The sequence below is a fragment of the Ambystoma mexicanum genome, chromosome 6q, assembly GCF_040938575.1.
Source record: "Ambystoma mexicanum isolate Mex_15411 chromosome 6q, UKY_AmexF1_1, whole genome shotgun sequence".
Taxonomy (NCBI): domain Eukaryota; kingdom Metazoa; phylum Chordata; class Amphibia; order Caudata; family Ambystomatidae; genus Ambystoma; species Ambystoma mexicanum.
This window is the reverse complement of record NC_090937.1, coordinates 1630337307-1630364251: the sequence shown is the minus strand read 5'-3', so window position 1 is coordinate 1630364251 and position 26945 is coordinate 1630337307. Positions and strand designations below refer to the sequence as shown.

Sequence of the window (26945 nt, the reverse complement as noted above, 5' to 3'; positions counted from 1 at the left end):
GCTTTCAGCATGAGTCTGATTTCCAAAAAATGCATTTTGAACAATTTAAAGATTTGATCTGCGTTGGCCGGGAATCGAACCCGGGTCAACTGCTTGGAAGGCAGCTATGCTCACCACTATACCACCAACGCCTGCCTGTCTGGGCTATCTGATGGAGCGCCCCTTAGAAATAAGAATAAGTCATTGGCTGGGAATGAAAAAAGCTTGCGTTTGACGCAGAAGCAGTTCGCATCATGAGGTCTTGCCGGTCAGCCCAACATTTCCCCGGGACCCCTTAAAAAAGGAGCTTGGTTTTAAGTTTGGTTTGATTGAACAGTACATTTTGTTGGCTGGGCTGGGACCCTCTCCTATTTAGCGCAAGAGTGGAACGAGGCAGCAAGTTCAAGGAATGACATTGCATCCAGGCACTGACAGCTCTTTGTGCCCTAATGCCATGACACAAAAACATAATTTGAAAAAACTTAGCAGAGGATGGTTTCGATCCATCAACCTCTGGGTTATGGGCCCAGCACGCTTCCGCTGCGCCACTCTGCTGGTTGGAGAACAAGAGCTTTTCTGGGCTTTTACAGCCTACAAACCGACAACCCTAGACCCAGTTTCGAGTGAAGCGGGCAGTAGGCCTTACAAAGCCAAACAACCTGCAACCACGCACTCCCATCCCATGGCCTTTTGCAGACAGGCCTCATTTCTCTAGCTCACACCCTAACTGCCAACACCCCTTCCCCTTCTCTCTCTGTCTCTCTCTCTCTGTCTCTCTCTCTCATTCTCTCTCTCTCGCAAATAGATACTTTACTTCCCAGGTGCAACAAAACAAGCCTTCTCGAGCTGGCAGATATGGGAAGGAAGGAAGGAAGGGCCAGTTTGGAAACTCAACTCAATTACCATAAATCCCCTGCTAAGGGTTATGGGAGGGAGGAATGAAGGAACTTTGCTTCAGGGAAAGGGCTGCTGCTGCTTCAGCATGTGAGGAGCACAGCCACACGTTTCACCTTCCTCAGTATGTTGGTTTACAGGATGAGAGAGATCCTGAAACCTCACTCTAATAGGCTGAGGTGCTGTGCTCGGTGGCCTGCTGGGACCTTTGCCCATCAGGGCAAGGCGAATAGGCCTTTGTCAGGCCTTTGTCGGGGAGGGGCCAGGAGCCCTGCTCGCTTCAATCCCCTCACCGATAGACAGTTGCAGAAACTAGGATGCAAGAACCTTTCCTGGATGGGGTTTTGATTTTCACGAAAAGTGTGTCAGCTTTGCTTTCAGCATGAGTCTGATTTCCAAAAAATGCATTTTGAACAATTTAAAGATTTGATCTGCGTTGGCCGGGAATGGAACCCGGGTCAACTGCTTGGAAGGCAGCTATGCTCACCACTATACCACCAACGCCTGCCTGTCTGGGCTATCTGATGGAGCGCCCCTTAGAAATAAGAATAAGTCATTGGCTGGGAATGAAAAAAGCTTGCGTTTGACGCAGAAGCAGTTCGCATCATGAGGTCTTGCCGGTCAGCCCAACATTTCCCCGGGACCCCTTAAAAAAGGAGCTTGGTTTTAAGTTTGGTTTGATTGAACAGTACATTTTGTTGGCTGGGCTGGGACCCTCTCCTATTTAGCGCAAGAGTGGAACGAGGCAGCAAGTTCAAGGAATGACATTGCATCCAGGCACTTACAGCTCTTTGTGCCCTAATGCCATGACACAAAAACATAATTTGAAAAAACTTAGCAGAGGATGGTTTCGATCCATCGACCTCTGGGTTATGGGCCCAGCACGCTTCCGCTGTGCCACTCTGCTGGTTGGAGAACGAGAGCTTTTCGGGGCTTTTACAGCCTACAAACCGACAACCCTAGACCCAGTTTCGAGTGAAGCGGGCAGTAGGCCTTACAAAGCCAAACAACCTGCAACCACGCACTCCCATCCCATGGCCTTTTGCAGACAGGCCTCATTTCTCTAGCTCACACCCTAACTGCCAACACCCCTTCCCCTTCTCTCACTGTCTCTCTCTCTGTCTCTCTCTCTCATTCTCTCTCTCTCGCAAATAGATACTTTACTTCCCAGGTGCAACAAAACAAGCCTTCTCGAGCTGGCAGATATGGGAAGGAAGGAAGGAAGGGCCAGTTTGGAAACTCAACTCAATTACCATAAATCCCCTGCTAAGGGTTATGGGAGGGAGGAATGAAGGAACTTTGCTTCAGGGAAAGGGCTGCTGCTGCTTCAGCATGTGAGGAGCGCAGCCACACGTTTCACCTTCCTCAGTATGTTGGTTTACAGGATGAGAGAGATCCTGAAACCTCACTCTAATAGGCTGAGGTGCTGTGCTCGGTGGCCTGCTGGGACCTTTGCCCGTCAGGGCAAGGCGAATAGGCCTTTGTCAGGCCTTCGTCAGGGCTTTGTCGGGGAGGGGCCAGGAGCCCTGCTCGCTTCAATCCCCTCACCGATAGACAGTTGCAGAAACTAGGATGCAAGAACCTTTCCTGGATGGGGTTTTGATTTTCACGAAAAGTGTGTCAGATTTGCTTTCAGCATGAGTCTGATTTCCAAAAAATGCATTTTGAACAATTTAAAGATTTGATCTGCGTTGGCCGGGAATCGAACCCGGGTCAACTGCTTGGAAGGCAGCTATGCTCACCACTATACCACCAAAGCCTGCCTGTCTGGGCTACCTGATGGAGCGCCCCTTAGAAATAAGAATAAGTCATTGGCTGGGAATGAAAAAAGCTTGCGTTTGACGCAGAAGCAGTTCGCATCATGAGGTCTTGCCGGTCAGCCCAACATTTCCCCGGGACCCCTTAAAAAAGGAGCTTGGTTTTAAGTTTGGTTTGATTGAACAGTACATTTTGTTGGCTGGGCTGGGACCCTCTCCTATTTAGCGCAAGAGTGGAACGAGGCAGCAAGTTCAAGGAATGACATTGCATCCAGGCACTTACAGCTCTTTGTGCCCTAATGCCATGACACAAAAACATAATTTGAAAAAACTTAGCAGAGGATGGTTTCGATCCATCGACCTCTGGGTTATGGGTCCAGCACGCTTCCGCTGCGCCACTCTGCTGGTTGGAGAACAAGAGCTTTTCTGGGCTTTTACAGCCTACAAACCGACAACCCTAGACCCAGTTTCGAGTGAAGCCGGCAGTAGGCCTTACAAAGCCAAACAACATGCAACCACGCACTCCCATCCCATGGCCTTTTGCAGACAGGCCTCATTTCTCTAGCTCACACCCTAACTGCCAACACCCCTTCCCCTTCTCTCTCTGTCTCTCTCTCTCTGTCTCTCTCTCTCATTCTCTCTCTCTCGCAAATAGATACTTTACTTCCCAGGTGCAACAAAACAAGCCTTCTCGAGCTGGCAGATATGGGAAGGAAGGAAGGAAGGGCCAGTTTGGAAACTCAACTCAATTACCATAAATCCCCTGCTAAGGGTTATGGGAGGGAGGAATGAAGGAACTTTGCTTCAGGGAAAGGGCTGCTGCTGCTTCAGCATGTGAGGAGTGCAGCCACACGTTTCACCTTCCTCAGTATGTTGGTTTACAGGATGAGAGAGATCCTGAAACCTCACTCTAATAGGCTGAGGTGCTGTGCTCGGTGGCCTGCTGGGACCTTTGCCCGTCAGGGCAAGGCGAATAGGCCTTCGTCAGGGCTTTGTCGGGGAGGGGCCAGGAGCCCTGCTCGCTTCAATCCCCTCACCGATAGACAGTTGCGGAAACTAGGATGCAAGAACCTTTCCTGGATGGGGTTTTGATTTTCGCGAAAAGTGTGTCAGCTTTGCTTTCAGCATGAGTCTGATTTCCCAAAAATGCATTTTGAACAATTTAAAGATTTGATCTGCGTTGGCCGGGAATCGAACCCGGGTCAACTGCTTGGAAGGCAGCTATGCTCACCACTATACCACCAACGCCTGCCTGTCTGGGCTATGTGATGGAGCGCCCCTTAGAAATAAGAATAAGTCTTTGGCTGGGAATGAAAAAAGCTTGCGTTTGACGCAGAAGCAGTTCGCATCATGAGGTCTTGCCGGTCAGCCCAACATTTCCCCGGGACCCCTTAAAAAAGGAGCTTGGTTTTAAGTTTGGTTTGATTGAACAGTACATTTTGTTGGCTGGGCTGGGACCCTCTCCTATTTAGTGCAAGAGTGGAACGAGCCAGCAAGTTCAAGGAATGACATTGCATCCAGGCACTTACAGCTCTTTGTGCCCTAATGCCATGACACAAAAACATAATTTGAAAAAACTTAGCAGAGGATGGTTTCGATCCATCGACCTCTGGGTTATGGGCCCAGCACGCTTCCGCTGCGCCACTCTGCTGGTTGGAGAACAAGAGCTTTTCTGGGCTTTTACAGCCTACAAACCGACAACCCTAGACCCAGTTTCGAGTGAAGCGGGCAGTAGGCCTTACAAAGCCAAACAACCTGCAACCATGCACTCCCATCCCATGGCCTTTTGCAGACAGGCCTCATTTCTCTAGCTCACACCCTAACTGCCAACACCCCTTCCCCTTCTCTCTCTGTCTCTCTCTCTCTGTCTCTCTCTCTCATTCTCTCTCTCTCGCAAATAGATACTTTACTTCCCAGGTGCAACAAAACAAGCCTTCTCGAGCTGGCAGATATGGGAAGGAAGGAAGGAAGGGCCAGTTTGGAAACTCAACTCAATTACCATAAATCCCCTGCTAAGGGTTATGGGAGGGAGGAATGAAGGAACTTTGCTTCAGGGAAAGGGCAGCTGCTGCTTCAGCATGTGAGGAGCGCAGCCACACGTTTCACCTTCCTCAGTATGTTGGTTTACAGGATGAGAGAGATCCTGAAACCTCACTCTAATAGGCTGAGGTGCTGTGCTCGGTGGCCTGCTGGGACCTTTGCCCGTCAGGGCAAGGCGAATAGGCCTTTGTCAGGCCTTCGTCAGGGCTTTGTCGGGGAGGGGCCAGGAGCCCTGCTCGCTTCAATCCCCTCACCGATAGACAGTTGCAGAAACTAGGATGCAAGAACCTTTCCTGGATGGGGTTTTGATTTTCGCGAAAAGTGTGTCAGCTTTGCTTTCAGCATGAGTCTGATTTCCCAAAAATGCATTTTGAACAATTTAAAGATTTGATCTGCGTTGGCCGGGAATCGAACCCGGGTCAACTGCTTGGAAGGCAGCTATGCTCACCACTATACCACCAACACCTGCTTGTCTGGGCTATGTGATGGAGCGCCCCTTAGAAATAAGAATAAGTCATTGGCTGGGAATGAAAAAAGCTTGCGTTTGACGCAGAAGCAGTTCGCATCATGAGGTCTTGCCGGTCAGCCCAACATTTCCCCGGGACCCCTTAAAAAAGGAGCTTGGTTTTAAGTTTGGTTTGATTGAACAGTACATTTTGTTGGCTGGGCTGGGACCCTCTCCTATTTAGCGCAAGAGTGGAACGAGGCAGCAAGTTCAAGGAATGACATTGCATCCAGGCACTTACAGCTCTTTGTGCCCTAATGCCATGACACAAAAACATAATTTGAAAAAATTTAGCAGAGGATGGTTTCGATCCATCAACCTCTGGGTTATGGGCCCAGCACACTTCCGCTGCGCCACTCTGCTGGTTGGAGAACAAGAGCTTTTCTGGGCTTTTACAGCCTACAAACCGACAACCCTAGACCCAGTTTCGAGTGAAGCGGGCAGTAGGCCTTACAAAGCCAAACAACCTGCAACCACGCACTCCCATCCCATGGCCTTTTGCAGACAGGCCTCATTTCTCTAGCTCACACCCTAACTGCCAACACCCCTTCCCCTTCTCTCTCTGTCTCTCTCTCTCTGTCTCTCTCTCTCATTCTCTCTCTCTCGCAAATAGATACTTTACTTCCCAGGTGCAACAAAACAAGCCTTCTCGAGCTGGCAGATATGGGAAGGAAGGAAGGAAGGGCCAGTTTGGAAACTCAACTCAATTACCATAAATCCCCTGCTAAGGGTTATGGGAGGGAGGAATGAAGGAACTTTGCTTCAGGGAAAGGGCTGCTGCTGCTTCAGCATGTGAGGAGCACAGCCACACGTTTCACCTTCCTCAGTATGTTGGTTTACAGGATGAGAGAGATCCTGAAACCTCACTCTAATAGGCTGAGGTGCTGTGCTCGGTGGCCTGCTGGGACCTTGGCCCGTCAGGGCAAGGCGAATAGGCCTTTGTCAGGCCTTTGTCGGGGAGGGGCCAGGAGCCCTGCTCGCTTCAATCCCCTCACCGATAGACAGTTGCAGAAACTAGGATGCAAGAACCTTTCCTGGATGGGGTTTTGATTTTCACGAAAAGTGTGTCAGCTTTGCTTTCAGCATGAGTCTGATTTCCAAAAAATGCATTTTGAACAATTTAAAGATTTGATCTGCGTTGGCAGGGAAGCGAACCCGGGTCAACTGCTTGGAAGGCAGCTATGCTCACCACTATACCATCAACGCCTGCCTGTCTGGGCTATCTGATGGAGCGCCCCTTAGAAATAAGAATAAGTCATTGGCTGGGAATGAAAAAAGCTTGCGTTTGACGCAGAAGCAGTTCGCATCATGAGGTCTTGCCGCTCAGCCCAACATTTCCCCGGGACCCCTTAAAAAAGGAGCTTGGTTTTAAGTTTGGTTTGATTGAACAGTACATTTTGTTGGCTGGGCTGGGACCCTCTCCTATTGAGCGCAAGAGTGGAACGAGGTAGCAAGTTCAAGGAATGACATTGCATCCAGGCACTTACAGCTCTTTGTGCCCTAATGCCATGACACAAAAACATAATTTGAAAAAACTTAGCAGAGGATGGTTTCGATCCATCGACCTCTGGGTTATGGGCCCAGCACGCTTCCGCTGCACCACTCTGCTGGTGGGAGAACAAGAGCTTTTCTGGGCTTTTACAGCCTACAAACCGACAACCCTAGACCCAGTTTCGAGTGAAGCGGGCAGTAGGCCTTACAAAGCCAAACAACCTGCAACCACGCACTCCCATCCCATGGCCTTTTGCAGACAGGCCTCATTTCTCTAGCTCACACCCTAACTGCCAACACCCCTTCCCCTTCTCTCTCTGTCTCTCTCTCTCTGTCTCTCTCTCTCTCATTCTCTCTCTCTCGCAAATAGATACTTTACTTCCCAGGTGCAACAAAACAAGCCTTCTCGAGCTGGCAGATATGGGAAGGAAGGAAGGAAGGGCCAGTTTGGAAACTCAACTCAATTACCATAAATCCCCTGCTAAGGGTTATGGGAGGGAGGAATGAAGGAACTTTGCTTCAGGGAAAGGGCTGCTGCTGCTTCAGCATGTGAGGAGCGCAGCCACATGTTTCACCTTCCTCAGTATGTTGGTTTACAGGATGAGAGAGATCCTGAAACCTCACTCTAATAGGCTGAGGTGCTGTGCTCGGTGGCCTGCTGGGACCTTGGCCCGTCAGGGCAAGGCGAATAGGCCTTTGTCAGGCCTTTGTCGGGGAGGGGCCAGGAGCCCTGCTCGCTTCAATCCCCTCACCGATAGACAGTTGCAGAAACTAGGATGCAAGAACCTTTCCTGGATGGGGTTTTGATTTTCACGAAAAGTGTGTCAGCTTTGCTTTCAGCATGAGTCTGATTTCCAAAAAATGCATTTTGAACAATTTAAAGATTTGATCTGCTTTGGCCGGGAATCGAACCCGGGTCAACTGCTTGGAAGGCAGCTATGCTCACCACTATACCACCAACGCCTGCCTGTCTGGGCTATGTGATGGAGCGCCCCTTAGAAATAAGAATAAGTCATTGGCTGGGAATGAAAAAAGCTTGCGTTTGACGCAGAAGCAGTTCGCATCATGAGGTCTTGCCAGTCAGCCCAACATTTCCCCGGGACCCCTTAAAAAAGGAGCTTGGTTTTAAGTTTGGTTTGATTGAACAGTACATTTTGTTGGCTGGGCTGGGACCCTCTCCTATTTAGCGCAAGAGTGGAACGAGGCAGCAAGTTCAAGGAATGACATTGCATCCAGGCACTTACAGCTCTTTGTGCCCTAATGCCATGACACAAAAACATAATTTGAAAAAACTTAGCAGAGGATGGTTTCGATCCATCGACCTCTGGGTTATGGGCCCAGCACACTTCCGCTGCGCCACTCTGCTGGTTGCAAAACAAGAGCTTTTCTGGGCTTTTACAGCCTACAAACCGACAACCCTAGACCCAGTTTCGAGTGAAGCGGGCAGTAGGCCTTACAAAACCAAACAACCTGCAACCACGCACTCCCATCCCATGGCCTTTTGCAGACAGGCCTCATTTCTCTAGCTCGCACCCTAACTGCCAACACCCCTTCCCCTTCTCTCTCTGTCTCTCTCTCTCTCTGTCTCTCTCTCTCATTCTCTCTCTCTCGCAAATAGATACTTTACTTCCCAGGTGCAACAAAACAAGCCTTCTCGAGCTGGCAGATATGGGAAGGAAGGAAGGAAGGGCCAGTTTGGAAACTCAACTCAATTACCATAAATCCCCTGCTAAGGGTTATGGGAGGGAGGAATGAAGGAACTTTGCTTCAGGGAAAGGGCTGCTGCTGCTTCAGCATGTGAGGAGCGCAGCCACACGTTTCACCTTCCTCAGTATGTTGGTTTACAGGAGGAGAGAGATCCTGAAACCTCACTCTAATAGGCTGAGGTGCTGTGCTCGGTGGCCTGCTGGGACCTTGGCCCGTCAGGGCAAGGCGAATAGGCCTTTGTCAGGCCTTCGTCAGGGCTTTGTCGGGGAGGGGCCAGGAGCCCTGCTCGCTTCAATCCCCTCACCGATAGACAGTTGCAGAAACTAGGATGCAAGAACCTTTCCTGGATGGGGTTTTGATTGTCACGAAAAGTGTGTCAGCTTTGCTTTCAGCATGAGTCTGATTTCCAAAAAATGCATTTTGAACAATTTAAAGATTTGATCTGCGTTGGCCGGGAATGGAACCCGGGTCAACTGCTTGGAAGGCAGCTATGCTCACCACTATACCACCAACGCCTGCCTGTCTGGGCTACCTGATGGAGCGCCCCTTAGAAATAAGAATAAGTCATTGGCTGGGAATGAAAAAAGCTTGCGTTTGACGCAGAAGCAGTTCGCATCATGAGGTCTTGCCGGTCAGCCCAACATTTCCCCGGGACCCCTTAAAAAATGAGCTTGGTTTTAAGTTTGGTTTGATTGAACAGTACATTTTGTTGGCTGGGCTGGGACCCTCTCCTATTTAGCGCAAGAGTGGAACGAGGCAGCAAGTTCAAGGAATGACATTGCATCCAGGCACTTACAGCTCTTTGTGCCCTAATGCCATGACACAAAAACATAATTTGAAAAAACTTAGCAGAGGATGGTTTCGATCCATCGACCTCTGGGTTATGGGCCCAGCACGCTTCCGCTGCGCCACTCTGCTGGTTGGAGAACAAGAGCTTTTCTGGGCTTTTACAGCCTACAAACCGACAACCCTAGACCCAGTTTCGAGTGAAGCGGGCAGTAGGCCTTACAAAGCCAAACAACCTGCAACCACGCACTCCCATCCCATGGCCTTTTGCAGACAGGCCTCATTTCTCTAGCTCACACCCTAACTGCCAACACCCCTTCCCCTTCTCTCTCTGTCTCTCTCTCTCTGTCTCTCTCTCTCATTCTCTCTCTCTCACAAATAGATACTTTACTTCCCAGGTGCAACAAAACAAGCCTTCTCGAGCTGGCAGATATGGGAAGGAAGGAAGGAAGGGCCAGTTTGGAAACTCAACTCAATTACCATAAATCCCCTGCTAAGGGTTATGGGAGGGAGGAATGAAGGAACTTTGCTTCAGGGAAAGGGCTGCTGCTGCTTCAGCATGTGAGGAGCGCAGCCACACGTTTCACCTTCCTCAGTATGTTGGTTTACAGGATGAGAGAGATCCTGAAACCTCACTCTAATAGGCTGAGGGGCTGTGCTCGGTGGCCTGCTGGGACCTTTGCCCGTCAGGGAAAGGCGAATAGGCCTTTGTCAGGCCTTCGTCAGGGCTTTGTCGGGGAGGGGCCAGGAGCCCTGCTCGCTTCAATCCCCTCACCGATAGACAGTTGCAGAAACTAGGATGCAAGAACCTTTCCTGGATGGGGTTTTGATTTTCACGAAAAGTGTGTCAGCTTTGCTTTCAGCATGAGTCTGATTTCCAAAAAATGCATTTTGAACAATTTAAAGATTTGATCTGCGTTGGCAGGGAAGCGAACCCGGGTCAACTGCTTGGAAGGCAGCTATGCTCACCACTATACCACCAACGCCTGCCTGTCTGGGCTATGTGATGGAGCGCCCCTTAGAAATAAGAATAAGTCATTGGCTGGGAATGAAAAAAGCTTGCGTTTGACGCAGAAGCAGTTCGCATCATGAGGTCTTGCCGCTCAGCCCAACATTTCCCCGGGACCCCTTAAAAAAGGAGCTTGGTTTTAAGTTTGGTTTGATTGAACAGTACATTTTGTTGGCTGGGCTGGGACCCTCTCCTATTTAGCGCAAGAGTGGAACGAGGCAGCAAGTTCAAGGAATGACATTGCATCCAGGCACTTACAGCTCTTTGTGCCCTAATGCCATGACACAAAAACATAATTTGAAAAAACTTAGCAGAGGATGGTTTCGATCCATCGACCTCTGGGTTATGGGCCCAGCACGCTTCCGCTGCGCCACTCTGCTGGTTGGAGAACAAAAGCTTTTCTGGGCTTTTACAGCCTACAAACCGACAACCCTAGACCCATTTTCGAGTGAAGCGGGCAGTAGGCCTTACAAAGCCAAACAACCTGCAACCACGCACTCCCATCCCATGGCCTTTTGCAGACAGGCCTCATTTCTCTAGCTCACACCCTAACTGCCAACACCCCTTCCCCTTCTCTCTCTGTCTCTCTCTCTCTGTCTCTCTCTCTCATTCTCTCTCTCTCGCAAATAGATACTTTACTTCCCAGGTGCAACAAAACAAGCCTTCTCGAGCTGGCAGATATGGGAAGGAAGGAAGGAAGGGCCAGTTTGGAAACTCAACTCAATTACCATAAATCCCCTGCTAAGGGTTATGGGAGGGAGGAATGAAGGAACTTTGCTTCAGGGAAAGGGCTGCTGCTGCTTCAGCATGTGAGGAGCACAGCCACACGTTTCACCTTCCTCAGTATGTTGGTTTACAGGATGAGAGAGATCCTGAAACCTCACTCTAATAGGCTGAGGTGCTGTGCTCGGTGGCCTGCTGGGACCTTTGCCCGTCAGGGCAAGGCGAATAGGCCTTTGTCAGGCCTTTGTCGGGGAGGGGCCAGGAGCCCTGCTCGCTTCAATCCCCTCACCGATAGACAGTTGCAGAAACTAGGATGCAAGAACCTTTCCTGGATGGGGTTTTGATTTTCACGAAAAGTGTGTCAGCTTTGCTTTCAGCATGAGTCTGATTTCCAAAAAATGCATTTTGAACAATTTAAAGATTTGATCTGCGTTGGCCGGGAATGGAACCCGGGTCAACTGCTTGGAAGGCAGCTATGCTCACCACTATACCACCAACGCCTGCCTGTCTGGGCTATCTGATGGAGCGCCCCTTAGAAATAAGAATAAGTCATTGGCTGGGAATGAAAAAAGCTTGCGTTTGACGCAGAAGCAGTTCGCATCATGAGGTCTTGCCGGTCAGCCCAACATTTCCCCGGGACCCCTTAAAAAAGGAGCTTGGTTTTAAGTTTGGTTTGATTGAACAGTACATTTTGTTGGCTGGGCTGGGACCCTCTCCTATTTAGCGCAAGAGTGGAACGAGGTAGCAAGTTCAAGGAATGACATTGCATCCAGGCACTTACAGCTCTTTGTGCCCTAATGCCATGACACAAAAACATAATTTGAAAAAACTTAGCAGAGGATGGTTTCGATCCATCGACCTCTGGGTTGGGCCCAGCACGCTTCCGCTGCGCCACTCTGCTGGTGGGAGAACAAGAGCTTTTCTGGGCTTTTACAGCCTACAAACCGACAACCCTAGACCCAGTTTCGAGTGAAGCGGGCAGTAGGCCTTACAAAGCCAAACAACCTGCAACCACGCACTCCCATCCCATGGCCTTTTGCAGACAGGCCTCATTTCTCTAGCTCACACCCTAACTGCCAACACCCCTTCCCCTTCTCTCTCTGTCTCTCTCTCTCTGTCTCTCTCTCTCTCATTCTCTCTCTCTCGCAAATAGATACTTTACTTCCCAGGTGCAACAAAACAAGCCTTCTCGAGCTGGCAGATATGGGAAGGAAGGAAGGAAGGGCCAGTTTGGAAACTCAACTCAATTACCATAAATCCCCTGCTAAGGGTTATGGGAGGGAGGAATGAAGGAACTTTGCTTCAGGGAAAGGGCTGCTGCTGCTTCAGCATGTGAGGAGCGCAGCCACATGTTTCACCTTCCTCAGTATGTTGGTTTACAGGATGAGAGAGATCCTGAAACCTCACTCTAATAGGCTGAGGTGCTGTGCTCGGTGGCCTGCTGGGACCTTGGCCCGTCAGGGCAAGGCGAATAGGCCTTTGTCAGGCCTTTGTCGGGGAGGGGCCAGGAGCCCTGCTCGCTTCAATCCCCTCACCGATAGACAGTTGCAGAAACTAGGATGCAAGAACCTTTCCTGGATGGGGTTTTGATTTTCACGAAAAGTGTGTCAGCTTTGCTTTCAGCATGAGTCTGATTTCCAAAAAATGCATTTTGAACAATTTAAAGATTTGATCTGCTTTGGGGTCAACTGCTTGGAAGGCAGCTATGCTCACCACTATACCACCAACGCCTGCCTGTCTGGGCTATGTGATGGGGCGCCCCTTAGAAATAAGAATAAGTCATTGGCTGGGAATGAAAAAAGCTTGCGTTTGACGCAGAAGCAGTTCGCATCATGAGGTCTTGCCAGTCAGCCCAACATTTCCCCGGGACCCCTTAAAAAAGGAGCTTGGTTTTAAGTTTGGTTTGATTGAACAGTACATTTTGTTGGCTGGGCTGGGACCCTCTCCTATTTAGCGCAAGAGTGGAACGAGGCAGCAAGTTCAAGGAATGACATTGCATCCAGGCACTTACAGCTCTTTGTGCCCTAATGCCATGACACAAAAACATAATTTGAAAAAACGTAGCAGAGGATGGTTTCGATCCATCGACCTCTGGGTTATGGGCCCAGCACACTTCCGCTGCGCCACTCGGCTGGTTGCAGAACAAGAGCTTTTCTGGGCTTTTACAGCCTACAAACCGACAACCCTAGACCCAGTTTCGAGTGAAGCGGGCAGTAGGCCTTACAAAGCCAAACAACCTGCAACCACGCACTCCCATCCCATGGCCTTTTGCAGACAGGCCTCATTTCTCTAGCTCGCACCCTAACTGCCAACACCCCTTCCCCTTCTCTCTCTGTCTCTCTCTCTCTCTGTCTCTCTCTCTCATTCTCTCTCTCTCGCAAATAGATACTTTACTTCCCAGGTGCAACAAAACAAGCCTTCTCGAGCTGGCAGATATGGGAAGGAAGGAAGGAAGGGCCAGTTTGGAAACTCAACTCAATTACCATAAATCCCCTGCTAAGGGTTATGGGAGGGAGGAATGAAGGAACTTTGCTTCAGGGAAAGGGCTGCTGCTGCTTCAGCATGTGAGGAGCGCAGCCACACGTTTCACCTTCCTCAGTATGTTGGTTTACAGGATGAGAGAGATCCTGAAACCTCACTCTAATAGGCTGAGGGGCTGTGCTCGGTGGCCTGCTGGGACCTTTGCCCGTCAGGGCAAGGCGAATAGGCCTTTGTCAGGCCTTCGTCAGGGCTTTGTCGGGGAGGGGCCAGGAGCCCTGCTCGCTTCAATCCCCTCACCGATAGACAGTTGCAGAAACTAGGATGCAAGAACCTTTCCTGGATGGGGTTTTGATTTTCACGAAAAGTGTGTCAGCTTTGCTTTCAGCATGAGTCTGATTTCCAAAAAATGCATTTTGAACAATTTAAAGATTTGATCTGCGTTGGCAGGAAAGCGAACCCGGGTCAACTGCTTGGAAGGCAGCTATGCTCACCACTATACCACCAACGCCTGCCTGTCTGGGCTATGTGATGGAGCGCCCCTTAGAAATAAGAATAAGTCATTGGCTGGGAATGAAAAAAGCTTGCGTTTGACGCAGAAGCAGTTCGCATCATGAGGTCTTGCCGGTCAGCCCAACATTTCGCCGGGACCCCTTAAAAAAGGAGCTTGGTTTTAAGTTTGGTTTGATTGAACAGTACATTTTGTTGGCTGGGCTGGGACCCTCTCCTATTTAGCGCAAGAGTGGAACGAGGCAGCAAGTTCAAGGAATGACATTGCATCCAGGCACTTACAGCTCTTTGTGCCCTAATGCCATGACACAAAAACATAATTTGAAAAAACTTAGCAGAGGATGGTTTCGATCCATCGACCTCTGGGTTATGGGCCCAGCACGCTTCCGCTGCGCCACTCTGCTGGTTGGAGAACAAGAGCTTTTCTGGGCTTTTACAGCCTACAAACCGACAACCCTAGACCCAGTTTCGAGTGAAGCGGGCAGTAGGCCTTACAAAGCCAAACAACCTGCAACCACGCACTCCCATCCCATGGCCTTTTGCAGACAGGCCTCATTTCTCTAGCTCACACCCTAACTGCCAACACCCCTTCCCCTTCTCTCTCTGTCTCTCTCTCTCTGTCTCTCTCTCTCATTCTCTCTCTCTCGCAAATAGATACTTTACTTCCCAGGTGCAACAAAACAAGCCTTCTCGAGCTGGCAGATATGGGAAGGAAGGAAGGAAGGGCCAGTTTGGAAACTCAACTCAATTACCATAAATCCCCTGCTAAGGGTTATGGGAGGGAGGAATGAAGGAACTTTGCTTCAGGGAAAGGGCTGCTGCTGCTTCAGCATGTGAGGAGCGCAGCCACACGTTTCACCTTCCTCAGTATGTTGGTTTACAGGATGAGAGAGATCCTGAAACCTCACTCTAATAGGCTGAGGGGCTGTGCTCGGTGGCCTGCTGGGACCTTTGCCCGTCAGGGCAAGGCGAATAGGCCTTTGTCAGGCCTTCGTCAGGGCTTTGTCGGGGAGGGGCCAGGAGCCCTGCTCGCTTCAATCCCCTCACCGATAGACAGTTGCAGAAACTAGGATGCAAGAACCTTTCCTGGATGGGGTTTTGATTTTCACGAAAAGTGTGTCAGCTTTGCTTTCAGCATGAGTCTGATTTCCAAAAAATGCATTTTGAACAATTTAAAGATTTGATCTGCGTTGGCAGGAAAGCGAACCCGGGTCAACTGCTTGGAAGGCAGCTATGCTCACTACTATACCACCAACGCCTGCCTGTCTGGGCTATGTGATGGAGCGCCCCTTAGAAATAAGAATAAGTCATTGGCTGGGAATGAAAAAAGCTTGCGTTTGACGCAGAAGCAGTTCGCATCATGAGGTCTTGCCGGTCAGCCCAACATTTCCCCGGGACCCCTTAAAAAAGGAGCTTGGTTTTAAGTTTGGTTTGATTGAACAGTACATTTTGTTGGCTGGGCTGGGACCCTCTCCTATTTAGCGCAAGAGTGGAACGAGGCAGCAAGTTCAAGGAATGACATTGCATCCAGGCACTTACAGCTCTTTGTGCCCTAATGCCATGACACAAAAACATAATTTGAAAAAACTTAGCAGAGGATGGTTTCGATCCATCGACCTCTGGGTTATGGGCCCAGCACGCTTCCGCTGCGCCACTCTGCTGGTTGGAGAACAAGAGCTTTTCTGGGCTTTTACAGCCTACAAACCGACAACCCTAGACCCAGTTTCGAGTGAAGCGGGCAGTAGGCCTTACAAAGCCAAACAACCTGCAACCACGCACTCCCATCCCATGGCCTTTTGCAGACAGGCCTCATTTCTCTAGCTCACACCCTAACTGCCAACACCCCTTCCCCTTCTCTCTCTGTCTCTCTCTCTCTGTCTCTCTCTCTCATTCTCTCTCTCTCGCAAATAGATACTTTACTTCCCAGGTGCAACAAAACAAGCCTTCTCGAGCTGGCAGATATGGGAAGGAAGGAAGGAAGGGCCAGTTTGGAAACTCAACTCAATTACCATAAATCCCCTGCTAAGGGTTATGGGAGGGAGGAATGAAGGAACTTTGCTTCAGGGAAAGGGCTGCTGCTGCTTCAGCATGTGAGGAGCACAGCCACACGTTTCACCTTCCTCAGTATGTTGGTTTACAGGATGAGAGAGATCCTGAAACCTCACTCTAATAGGCTGAGGTGCTGTGCTCGGTGGCCTGCTGGGACCTTTGCCCGTCAGGGCAAGGCGAATAGGCCTTTGTCAGGCCTTTGTCGGGGAGGGGCCAGGAGCCCTGCTCGCTTCAATCCCCTCACCGATAGACAGTTGCAGAAACTAGGATGCAAGAACCTTTCCTGGATGGGGTTTTGATTTTCACGAAAAGTGTGTCAGCTTTGCTTTCAGCATGAGTCTGATTTCCAAAAAATGCATTTTGAACAATTTAAAGATTTGATCTGCGTTGGCCGGGAATGGAACCCGGGTCAACTGCTTGGAAGGCAGCTATGCTCACCACTATACCACCAACGCCTGCCTGTCTGGGCTATCTGATGGAGCGCCCCTTAGAAATAAGAATAAGTCATTGGCTGGGAATGAAAAAAGCTTGCGTTTGACGCAGAAGCAGTTCGCATCATGAGGTCTTGCCGGTCAGCCCAACATTTCCCCGGGACCCCTTAAAAAAGGAGCTTGGTTTTAAGTTTGGTTTGATTGAACAGTACATTTTGTTGGCTGGGCTGGGACCCTCTCCTATTTAGCGCAAGAGTGGAACGAGGTAGCAAGTTCAAGGAATGACATTGCATCCAGGCACTTACAGCTCTTTGTGCCCTAATGCCATGACACAAAAACATAATTTGAAAAAACTTAGCAGAGGATGGTTTCGATCCATCGACCTCTGGGTTGGGCCCAGCACGCTTCCGCTGCGCCACTCTGCTGGTGGGAGAACAAGAGCTTTTCTGGGCTTTTACAGCCTACAAACCGACAACCCTAGACCCAGTTTCGAGTGAAGCGGGCAGTAGGCCTTACAAAGCCAAACAACCTGCAACCACGCACTCCCATCCCATGGCCTTTTGCAGACAGGCCTCATTTCTCTAGCTCACACCCTAACTGCCAACACCCCTTCCCCTTCTCTCTCTGTCTCTCTCTCTCTGTCTCTCTCTCTCTCATTCTCTCTCTCTCGCAAATAGATACTTTACTTCCCAGGTGCAACAAAACAAGCCTTCTCGAGCTGGCAGATATGGGAAGGAAGGAAGGAAGGGCCAGTTTGGAAACTCAACTCAATTACCATAAATCCCCTGCTAAGGGTTATGGGAGGGAGGAATGAAGGAACTTTGCTTCAGGGAAAGGGCTGCTGCTGCTTCAGCATGTGAGGAGCGCAGCCACATGTTTCACCTTCCTCAGTATGTTGGTTTACAGGATGAGAGAGATCCTGAAACCTCACTCTAATAGGCTGAGGTGCTGTGCTCGGTGGCCTGCTGGGACCTTGGCCCGTCAGGGCAAGGCGAATAGGCCTTTGTCAGGCCTTTGTCGGGGAGGGGCCAGGAGCCCTGCTCGCTTCAATCCCCTCACCGATAGACAGTTGCAGAAACTAGGATGCAAGAACCTTTCCTGGATGGGGTTTTGATTTTCACGAAAAGTGTGTCAGCTTTGCTTTCAGCATGAGTCTGATTTCCAAAAAATGCATTTTGAACAATTTAAAGATTTGATCTGCTTTGGGGTCAACTGCTTGGAAGGCAGCTATGCTCACCACTATACCACCAACGCCTGCCTGTCTGGGCTATGTGATGGAGCGCCCCTTAGAAATAAGAATAAGTCATTGGCTGGGAATGAAAAAAGCTTGCGTTTGACGCAGAAGCAGTTCGCATCATGAGGTCTTGCCAGTCAGCCCAACATTTCCCCGGGACCCCTTAAAAAAGGAGCTTGGTTTTAAGTTTGGTTTGATTGAACAGTACATTTTGTTGGCTGGGCTGGGACCCTCTCCTATTTAGCGCAAGAGTGGAACGAGGCAGCAAGTTCAAGGAATGACATTGCATCCAGGCACTTACAGCTCTTTGTGCCCTAATGCCATGACACAAAAACATAATTTGAAAAAACGTAGCAGAGGATGGTTTCGATCCATCGACCTCTGGGTTATGGGCCCAGCACACTTCCGCTGCGCCACTCGGCTGGTTGCAGAACAAGAGCTTTTCTGGGCTTTTACAGCCTACAAACCGACAACCCTAGACCCAGTTTCGAGTGAAGCGGGCAGTAGGCCTTACAAAGCCAAACAACCTGCAACCACGCACTCCCATCCCATGGCCTTTTGCAGACAGGCCTCATTTCTCTAGCTCGCACCCTAACTGCCAACACCCCTTCCCCTTCTCTCTCTGTCTCTCTCTCTCTCTGTCTCTCTCTCTCATTCTCTCTCTCTCGCAAATAGATACTTTACTTCCCAGGTGCAACAAAACAAGCCTTCTCGAGCTGGCAGATATGGGAAGGAAGGAAGGAAGGGCCAGTTTGGAAACTCAACTCAATTACCATAAATCCCCTGCTAAGGGTTATGGGAGGGAGGAATGAAGGAACTTTGCTTCAGGGAAAGGGCTGCTGCTGCTTCAGCATGTGAGGAGCGCAGCCACACGTTTCACCTTCCTCAGTATGTTGGTTTACAGGATGAGAGAGATCCTGAAACCTCACTCTAATAGGCTGAGGGGCTGTGCTCGGTGGCCTGCTGGGACCTTTGCCCGTCAGGGCAAGGCGAATAGGCCTTTGTCAGGCCTTCGTCAGGGCTTTGTCGGGGAGGGGCCAGGAGCCCTGCTCGCTTCAATCCCCTCACCGATAGACAGTTGCAGAAACTAGGATGCAAGAACCTTTCCTGGATGGGGTTTTGATTTTCACGAAAAGTGTGTCAGCTTTGCTTTCAGCATGAGTCTGATTTCCAAAAAATGCATTTTGAACAATTTAAAGATTTGATCTGCGTTGGCAGGAAAGCGAACCCGGGTCAACTGCTTGGAAGGCAGCTATGCTCACCACTATACCACCAACGCCTGCCTGTCTGGGCTATGTGATGGAGCGCCCCTTAGAAATAAGAATAAGTCATTGGCTGGGAATGAAAAAAGCTTGCGTTTGACGCAGAAGCAGTTCGCATCATGAGGTCTTGCCGGTCAGCCCAACATTTCCCCGGGACCCCTTAAAAAAGGAGCTTGGTTTTAAGTTTGGTTTGATTGAACAGTACATTTTGTTGGCTGGGCTGGGACCCTCTCCTATTTAGCGCAAGAGTGGAACGAGGCAGCAAGTTCAAGGAATGACATTGCATCCAGGCACTTACAGCTCTTTGTGCCCTAATGCCATGACACAAAAACATAATTTGAAAAAACTTAGCAGAGGATGGTTTCGATCCATCGACCTCTGGGTTATGGGCCCAGCACGCTTCCGCTGCGCCACTCTGCTGGTTGGAGAACAAGAGCTTTTCTGGGCTTTTACAGCCTACAAACCGACAACCCTAGACCCAGTTTCGAGTGAAGCGGGCAGTAGGCCTTACAAAGCCAAACAACCTGCAACCACGCACTCCCATCCCATGGCCTTTTGCAGACAGGCCTCATTTCTCTAGCTCACACCCTAACTGCCAACACCCCTTCCCCTTCTCTCTCTGTCTCTCTCTCTCTGTCTCTCTCTCTCATTCTCTCTCTCTCGCAAATAGATACTTTACTTCCCAGGTGCAACAAAACAAGCCTTCTCGAGCTGGCAGATATGGGAAGGAAGGAAGGAAGGGCCAGTTTGGAAACTCAACTCAATTACCATAAATCCCCTGCTAAGGGTTATGGGAGGGAGGAATGAAGGAACTTTGCTTCAGGGAAAGGGCTGCTGCTGCTTCAGCATGTGAGGAGCGCAGCCACACGTTTCACCTTCCTCAGTATGTTGGTTTACAGGATGAGAGAGATCCTGAAACCTCACTCTAATAGGCTGAGGGGCTGTGCTCGGTGGCCTGCTGGGACCTTTGCCCGTCAGGGCAAGGCGAATAGGCCTTTGTCAGGCCTTCGTCAGGGCTTTGTCGGGGAGGGGCCAGGAGCCCTGCTCGCTTCAATCCCCTCACCGATAGACAGTTGCAGAAACTAGGATGCAAGAACCTTTCCTGGATGGGGTTTTGATTTTCACGAAAAGTGTGTCAGCTTTGCTTTCAGCATGAGTCTGATTTCCAAAAAATGCATTTTGAACAATTTAAAGATTTGATCTGCGTTGGCAGGAAAGCGAACCCGGGTCAACTGCTTGGAAGGCAGCTATGCTCACTACTATACCACCAACGCCTGCCTGTCTGGGCTATGTGATGGAGCGCCCCTTAGAAATAAGAATAAGTCATTGGCTGGGAATGAAAAAAGCTTGCGTTTGACGCAGAAGCAGTTCGCATCATGAGGTCTTGCCGGTCAGCCCAACATTTCCCCGGGACCCCTTAAAAAAGGAGCTTGGTTTTAAGTTTGGTTTGATTGAACAGTACATTTTGTTGGCTGGGCTGGGACCCTCTCCTATTTAGCGCAAGAGTGGAACGAGGCAGCAAGTTCAAGGAATGACATTGCATCCAGGCACTTACAGCTCTTTGTGCCCTAATGCCATGACACAAAAACATAATTTGAAAAAACTTAGCAGAGGATGGTTTCGATCCATCGACCTCTGGGTTATGGGCCCAGCACGCTTCCGCTGCGCCACTCTGCTGGTTGGAGAACAAGAGCTTTTCTGGGCTTTTACAGCCTACAAACCGACAACCCTAGACCCAGTTTCGAGTGAAGCGGGCAGTAGGCCTTACAAAGCCAAACAACCTGCAACCACGCACTCCCATCCCATGGCCTTTTGCAGACAGGCCTCATTTCTCTAGCTCACACCCTAACTGCCAACACCCCTTCCCCTTCTCTCTCTGTCTCTCTCTCTCTGTCTCTCTCTCTCATTCTCTCTCTCTCGCAAATAGATACTTTACTTCCCAGGTGCAACAAAACAAGCCTTCTCGAGCTGGCAGATATGGGAAGGAAGGAAGGAAGGGCCAGTTTGGAAACTCAACTCAATTACCATAAATCCCCTGCTAAGGGTTATGGGAGGGAGGAATGAAGGAACTTTGCTTCAGGGAAAGGGCTGCTGCTGCTTCAGCATGTGAGGAGCACAGCCACACGTTTCACCTTCCTCAGTATGTTGGTTTACAGGATGAGAGAGATCCTGAAACCTCACTCTAATAGGCTGAGGTGCTGTGCTCGGTGGCCTGCTGGGACCTTTGCCCGTCAGGGCAAGGCGAATAGGCCTTTGTCAGGCCTTTGTCGGGGAGGGGCCAGGAGCCCTGCTCGCTTCAATCCCCTCACCGATAGACAGTTGCAGAAACTAGGATGCAAGAACCTTTCCTGGATGGGGTTTTGATTTTCACGAAAAGTGTGTCAGCTTTGCTTTCAGCATGAGTCTGATTTCCAAAAAATGCATTTTGAACAATTTAAAGATTTGATCTGCGTTGGCCGGGAATGGAACCCGGGTCAACTGCTTGGAAGGCAGCTATGCTCACCACTATACCACCAACGCCTGCCTGTCTGGGCTATCTGATGGAGCGGCCCTTAGAAATAAGAATAAGTCATTGGCTGGGAATGAAAAAAGCTTGCGTTTGACGCAGAAGCAGTTCGCATCATGAGGTCTTGCCGGTCAGCCCAACATTTCCCCGGGACCCCTTAAAAAAGGAGCTTGGTTTTAAGTTTGGTTTGATTGAACAGTACATTTTGTTGGCTGGGCTGGGACCCTCTCCTATTTAGCGCAAGAGTGGAACGAGGCAGCAAGTTCAAGGAATGACATTGCATCCAGGCACTTACAGCTCTTTGTGCCCTAATGCCATGACACAAAAACATAATTTGAAAAAAGTTAGCAGAGGATGGTTTCGATCCATCGACCTCTGGGTTATGGGCCCAGCACGCTTCCGCTGCGCCACTCTGCTGGTTGGAGAACAAGAGCTTTTCTGGGCTTTTACAGCCTACAAACCGACAACCCTAGACCCAGTTTCGAGTGAAGCGGGCAGTAGGCCTTACAAAGCCAAACAACCTGCAACCACGCACTCCCATCCCATGGCCTTTTGCAGACAGGCCTCATTTCTCTAGCTCACACCCTAACTGCCAACACCCCTTCCCCTTCTCTCTCTGTCTCTCTCTCTCTGTCTCTCTCTCTCATTCTCTCTCTCTCGCAAATAGATACTTTACTTCCCAGGTGCAACAAAACAAGCATTCTCGAGCTGGCAGATATGGGAAGGAAGGAAGGAAGGGCCAGTTTGGAAACTCAACTCAATTACCATAAATCCCCTGCTAAGGGTTATGGGAGGGAGGAATGAAGGAACTTTGCTTCAGGGAAAGGGCTGCTGCTGCTTCAGCATGTGAGGAGCGCAGCCACACGTTTCACCTTCCTCAGGATGTTGGTTTACAGGATGAGAGAGATCCTGAAACCTCACTCTAATAGGCTGAGGTGCTGTGCTCGGTGGCCTGCTGGGACCTTTGCCCGTCAGGGCAAGGCGAATAGGCCTTTGTCAGGCCTTCGTCAGGGCTTTGTCGGGGAGGGGCCAGGAGCCCTGCTCGCTTCAATCCCCTCACCGATAGACAGTTGCAGAAACTAGGATGCAAGAACCTTTCCTGGATGGGGTTTTGATTTTCGCGAAAAGTGTGTCAGCTTTGCTTTCAGCATGAGTCTGATTTCCAAAAAATGCATTTTGAACAATTTAAAGATTTGATCTGCGTTGGTCGGGAATCGAACCCGGGTCAACTGCTTGGTAGGCAGCTATGCTCACCACTATACCACCAACTCCTGCCTGTCTGGACTATCTGATGGAGCGCCCCTTAGAAATAAGAATAAGTCATTGGCTGGGAATGAAAAAAGCTTGCGTTTTACGCAGAAGCAGTTCGCATCATGAGGTCTTGCCGGTCAGCCCAACATTTCCCCGGGACCCCTTAAAAAAGGAGCTTGGTTTTAAGTTTGGTTTGATTGAACAGTACATTTTGTTGGCTGGGCTGGGACCCTCTCCTATTTAGCGCAAGAGTGGAACGAGGCAGCAAGTTCAAGGAATGACATTGCATCCAGGCACTTACAGCTCTTTGTGCCCTAATGCCATGACACAAAAACATAATTTGAAAAAACTTAGCAGAGGATGGTTTCGATCCATCGACCTCTGGGTTATGGGCCCAGCACGCTTCCGCTGTGCCACTCTGCTGGCTGGAGAACGAGTGCTTTTCGGGGCTTTTACAGCCTACAAACCGACAACCCTAGACCCAGTTTCGAGTGAAGCGGGCAGTATCCCTTACAAAGCCAAACAACCTGCAACCACGCACTCCCATCCCATGGCCTTTTGCAGACAGGCCTCATTTCTCTAGCTCACACCCTAACTGCCAACACCCCTTCCCCTTCTCTCTCTGTCTCTCTCTCTCTGTCTCTCTCTCTCATTCTCTCTCTCTCGCAAATAGATACTTTACTTCCCAGGTGCAACAAAACAAGCCTTCTCGAGCTGGCAGATATGGGAAGGAAGGAAGGAAGGGCCAGTTTGGAAACTCAACTCAATTACCATAAATCCCCTGCTAAGGGTTATGGGAGGGAGGAATGAAGGAACTTTGCTTCAGGGAAAGGGCTGCTGCTGCTTCAGCATGTGAGGAGCACAGCCACACGTTTCACCTTCCTCAGTATGTTGGTTTACAGGATGAGAGAGATCCTGAAACCTCACTCTAATAGGCTGAGGTGCTGTGCTCGGTGGCCTGCTGGGACCTTGGCCCGTCAGGGCAAGGCGAATAGGCCTTTGTCAGGCCTTCGTCAGGGCTTTGTCGGGGAGGGGCCAGGAGCCCTGCTCGCTTCAATCCCCTCACCGATAGACAGTTGCAGAAACTAGGATGCAAGAACCTTTCCTGGATGGGGTTTTGATTGTCACGAAAAGTGTGTCAGCTTTGCTTTCAGCATGAGTCTGATTTCCAAAAAATGCATTTTGAACAATTTAAAGATTTGATCTGCGTTGGCAGGGAATCGAACCCGGGTCAACTGCTTGGAAGGCAGCTATGCTCACCACTATACCACCAACGCCTGCCTGTCTGGGCTATCTGATGGAGCGCCCCTTAGAAATAAGAATAAGTCATTGGCTGGGAATGAAAAAAGCTTGCGTTTGACGCAGAAGCAGTTCGCATCATGAGGTCTTGCCGGTCAGCCCAACATTTCCCCGGGACCCCTTAAAAAAGGAGCTTGGTTTTAAGTTTGGTTTGATTGAACAGTACATTTTGTTGGCTGGGCTGGGACCCTCTCCTATTTAGCGCAAGAGTGGAACGAGGCAGCAAGTTCAAGGAATGACATTGCATCCAGGCACTTACAGCTCTTTGTGCCCTAATGCCATGACACAAAAACATAATTTGAAAAAACTTAGCAGAGGATGGTTTCGATCCATCGACCTCTGGGTTATGGGCCCAGCACGCTTCCGCTGCGCCACTCTGCTGGTTGGAGAACAAGAGCTTTTCTGGGCTTTTACAGCCTACAAACCGACAACCCTAGACCCAGTTTCGAGTGAAGCGGGCAGTAGGCCTTACAAAGCCAAACAACCTGCAACCACGCACTCCCATCCCATGGTCTTTTGCAGACAGGCCTCATTTCTCTAGCTCACACCCTAACTGCCAACACCCCTTCCCCTTCTCTCTCTGTCTCTCTCTCTCTGTCTCTCTCTCTCATTCTCTCTCTCTCGCAAATAGATACTTTACTTCCCAGGTGCAACAAAACAAGCCTTCTCGAGCTGGCAGATATGGGAAGGAAGGAAGGAAGGGCCAGTTTGGAAACTCAACTCAATTACCATAAATCCCCTGCTAAGGGTTATGGGAGGGAGGAATGAAGGAACTTTGCTTCAGGGAAAGGGCTGCTGCTGCTTCAGCATGTGAGGAGCACAGCCACACGTTTCACCTTCCTCAGTATGTTGGTTTACAGGATGAGAGAGATCCTGAAACCTCACTCTAATAGGCTGAGGTGCTGTGCTCGGTGGCCTGCTGGGACCTTTGCCCATCAGGGCAAGGCGAATAGGCCTTTGTCAGGCCTTTGTCGGGGAGGGGCCAGGAGCCCTGCTCGCTTCAATCCCCTCACCGATAGACAGTTGCAGAAACTAGGATGCAAGAACCTTTCCTGGATGGGGTTTTGATTTTCACGAAAAGTGTGTCAGCTTTGCTTTCAGCATGAGTCTGATTTCCAAAAAATGCATTTTGAACAATTTAAAGATTTGATCTGCGTTGGCCGGGAATGGAACCCGGGTCAACTGCTTGGAAGGCAGCTATGCTCACCACTATACCACCAACGCCTGCCTGTCTGGGCTATCTGATGGAGCGCCCCTTAGAAATAAGAATAAGTCATTGGCTGGGAATGAAAAAAGCTTGCGTTTGACGCAGAAGCAGTTCGCATCATGAGGTCTTGCCGGTCAGCCCAACATTTCCCCGGGACCCCTTAAAAAAGGAGCTTGGTTTTAAGTTTGGTTTGATTGAACAGTACATTTTGTTGGCTGGGCTGGGACCCTCTCCTATTTAGCGCAAGAGTGGAACGAGGCAGCAAGTTCAAGGAATGACATTGCATCCAGGCACTTACAGCTCTTTGTGCCCTAATGCCATGACACAAAAACATAATTTGAAAAAACTTAGCAGAGGATGGTCTCGATCCATCGACCTCTGGGTTATGGGCCCAGCACGCTTCCGCTGCGCCACTCTGCTGGTTGGAGAACAAGAGCTTTTCTGGGCTTTTACAGCCTACAAACCGACAACCCTAGACCCAGTTTCGAGTGAAGCGGGCAGTAGGCCTTACAAAGCCAAACAACCTGCAACCACGCACTCCCATCCCATGGCCTTTTGCAGACAGGCCTCATTTCTCTAGCTCACACCCTAACTGCCAACACCCCTTCCCCTTCTCTCTCTGTCTCTCTCTCTCTGTCTCTCTCTCTCATTCTCTCTCTCTCTCACAAATAGATACTTTACTTCCCAGGTGCAACAAAACAAGCCTTCTCGAGCTGGCAGATATGGGAAGGAAGGAAGGAAGGGCCAGTTTGGAAACTCAACTCAATTACCATAAATCCCCTGCTAAGGGTTATGGGAGGGAGGAATGAAGGAACTTTGCTTCAGGGAAAGGGCTGCTGCTGCTTCAGCATGTGAGGAGCGCAGCCACACGTTTCACCTTCCTCAGTATGTTGGTTTACAGGATGAGAGAGATCCTGAAACCTCACTCTAATAGGCTGAGGGGCTGTGCTCGGTGGCCTGCTGGGACCTTTGCCCGTCAGGGCAAGGCGAATAGGCCTTTGTCAGGCCTTCGTCAGGGCTTTGTCGGGGAGGGGCCAGGAGCCCTGCTCGCTTCAATCCCCTCACCGATAGACAGTTGCAGAAACTAGGATGCAAGAACCTTTCCTGGATGGGGTTTTGATTTTCACGAAAAGTGTGTCAGCTTTGCTTTCAGCATGAGTCTGATTTCCAAAAAATGCATTTTGAATAATTTAAAGATTTGATCTGCGTTGGCAGGGAAGCGAACCCGGGTCAACTGCTTGGAAGGCAGCTATGCTCACCACTATACCACCAACGCCTGCCTGTCTGGGATATGTGATGGAGCGCCCCTTAGAAATAAGAATAAGTCATTGGCTGGGAATGAAAAAAGCTTGCGTTTGACGCAGAAGCAGTTCGCATCATGAGGTCTTGCCGGTCAGCCCAACATTTCCCCGGGACCCCTTAAAAAAGGAGCTTGGTTTTAAGTTTGGTTTGATTGAACAGTACATTTTGTTGGCTGGGCTGGGACCCTCTCCTATTTAGCGCAAGAGTGGAACGAGGCAGCAAGTTCAAGGAATGACATTGCATCCAGGCACTTACAGCTCTTTGTGCCCTAATGCCATGACACAAAAACATAATTTGAAAAAACTTAGCAGAGGATGGTTTCGATCCATCGACCTCTGGGTTATGGGCCCAGCACGCTTCCGCTGCGCCACTCTGCTGGTTGGAGAACAAGAGCTTTTCTGGGCTTTTACAGCCTACAAACCGACAACCCTAGACCCAGTTTCGAGTGAAGCGGGCAGTAGGCCTTACAAAGCCAAACAACCTGCAACCACGCACTCCCATCCCATGGCCTTTTGCAGACAGGCC

At 49.9% G+C, this 26945-nt stretch overlaps 3 non-coding genes across 3 annotated transcripts; all 3 read right to left on the bottom strand.

Annotated features, from left to right (window-relative positions):
* Positions 1–59: 59 nt before the first annotated feature.
* On the bottom strand, positions 60–131 carry TRNAG-UCC (transfer RNA glycine (anticodon UCC)). The gene has a single exon. It is a non-coding gene; the product is annotated as a tRNA-Gly (tRNA).
* A 3675-nt stretch (positions 132–3806) lies between these two features.
* TRNAG-UCC (transfer RNA glycine (anticodon UCC)) lies at positions 3807–3878 on the bottom strand. Its single transcript has one exon. It is a non-coding gene; the product is annotated as a tRNA-Gly (tRNA).
* Positions 3879–22560: 18682 nt separating this feature from the next.
* On the bottom strand, positions 22561–22632 carry TRNAG-ACC (transfer RNA glycine (anticodon ACC)). Its single transcript has one exon. It is a non-coding gene; the product is annotated as a tRNA-Gly (tRNA).
* Positions 22633–26945: the final 4313 nt, after the last annotated feature.